The following is a 2,267-nucleotide window of genomic DNA, read 5'->3' on the forward strand; positions in this document are numbered from 1 at the left end:
GATTCGAACCCACAACTTTTTGGTGTACGGGACGATGCTCCAACCAACTGAGCCACCCGGCCAGGTCTTTCTTCCACTCTTTTAACAAACAGGCACCCTAGTGTCTGGCATGGAGCCTGGCATGGTGTTTGGAAGTTTAGAGCACTTAACATCCAGATGGTCTGGTCTACTGGTTATTTGTGTAAGAGGCTCGGGATTTGGGCACACCTGGTTTGAATCTCTGCCCTGCTATCTGGAGGTATGATTTTGGGTTCATAACCACCATTCTCAGGGCCTTGGTTTCTTCAGATAACAGTATGCCCACCTCATAGGCTGTTAGGATTGAGATGGAGCCCTTAAGTGCTCAGCACCCAGGGCCATACTGTGGCTCAGAGAAAGCAGCTGGGCTGGATGTCTGCAAACCCATCAGTACGCAAGAGGAGGACAGCAGCTCATGCAGGAAAACTCTCACATCTGGGGGTGAGGCAGAGGGAGAGCAAAGGGTGAGACGTGGTGTGTGTGGAAAAATCTGACTCAGTGCCTGGCACAGAACTGGCCCTCAATGGCCAGGAGTGTGTGTATCCTTAAGAGAACAGATCCCACCTCAGTGGGTCTATCACATAAAGTATGGAGCTGGGCTGGTCACATTCATCTCACACTCCTTCATTCAACTGGCATTTATCAAATGTGGCCACGAAGAGGCTGAGGACACAAGATTGATAAAATACGATTTCTGTCTTCAAGGAGCTCCCTCAGGATTGAGAGGAGAGGGGGAAATGTCCCAGGCAGGGGGGCAGATACACAGAAAGAGGTCAGAGTGAATGAGGGAGAGTGAAGGAAAAGAAGAAACTTAAAGAGGAGCAAGGAGGCAGGCTACTGAGTGGCAAGGTGAGGAGGGGGCTTTGGAGTTGACCCACCAGCATGTGCTGAAATGTCCAGGAATGGGTCTAAGAATTGGGGAGTCTATTGAGTGAAATGCTTCTTTGCCCCCTGGCTACTCAGTTGCTTGTTCATTTATTCATTCATCACATCTGTCTGTGTCAGACCTGCCAGGGTCAGGGAGCTCAGTGTGGTGGGGAAGGTGGATACGTGGTCACAGATCAGACAGTAATGCAGCTAGAGACATGTCCCAGGGAGTATGGGAGCTGGGAGCTGGTCCAGAAAAGCTCCCTGTTGGATAGGAAAATGAGGAGGGTGGGGAGGCAAGGGTGTTTCCTGGCAGAGGCCCAAACTACAGCACGGGGCCTGGGGAACCAGAGGCTGTGAAGAGGGGTTGAAGCTGGAGGGTGCGGTGGGGAATGAGCACAATGCCTGACTCAGGGGGCTTCTGGATAGAATGGGTAGGGAATCTGGACCTGAACCTGGAAGCCTTGTTAGGAAGAATAGACATTAGCTTGGAGCAGGAGGGAGTCACAGAAGGGCCCTGAATTGGAGAGGGGCATAATCCCTTTAAGTGACCCCCTCTGGCTGCAATGTGGAGAGCCGGTTGGAGGCAGCTGGTAGGGGCCAGGGAGGCTGATGCATCAGGGAGACTACTGAAGAGGCTGGTGGGCCATGGAGGCTAGTGAGAGGCTGTGGCCCTAGGGAGGTCAGTGAGAGGCTGGTGGGCCAGGGAGGCCAGGGAGAGGCTGGTGGGTCAGGGAGGCCAGTGAGAGGCTGGTGGGTCAGGGAGGCCAGGGAGAGGCTGGTGGGTCAGGGAGGCCAGGGAGAGGCTGGTGGGTCAGGGAGGCCAGGGAGAGGCTGGTGGGTCAGGGGAGCTAAGTTACGAGGCTGGTTCAGGGGGGAGGACCGGGCTGGAGTAAAGGTTCTGGGCTTTGCATACGGTTCTGCCTGCCTGCTGGATGAGGAGCATTCCTGCTTGAGTCAGTGCTCATGTTTAAGGCCCTAATTTGGAGATCATCCTGGAGATCAGGGTGAATAGAAGTTGGCCTCCCAGTGGTCCCAGGACAGTCTTCTAGAACAGTGTCCACCTCCCTCTCCCACCCACCAGCTCTCCAGGAATCTGAGGACCGACCCCATATCCTTAACTACCCCCTGCCCCGCCCCTGGTTCTTCCTGCGAACATTGTGCCAACATCCCGGACTTCACCAGATTGATGGCCCAGGAGTGTGGCCCCTGCCCCAGGCCCTCCCCCTTGGCCTGGGTCAGGCCTCCAGGGGACAGCCAGCTGGTCTCTGCCTCCCTGGGGCCTGACTTAGTGTGAGCGGGCCAGAAGGTGGCCAGCATGGAGAGCACTCGCACAGGAACAAACAGCCGAGACTCTGCGACAGGCCGCACTTTATTTGGAG

This window comes from Cnephaeus nilssonii (genome assembly GCF_951640355.1).
Source record: "Cnephaeus nilssonii genome assembly, chromosome: 12".
NCBI classification, from domain to species: Eukaryota; Metazoa; Chordata; class Mammalia; order Chiroptera; family Vespertilionidae; genus Cnephaeus; species Cnephaeus nilssonii.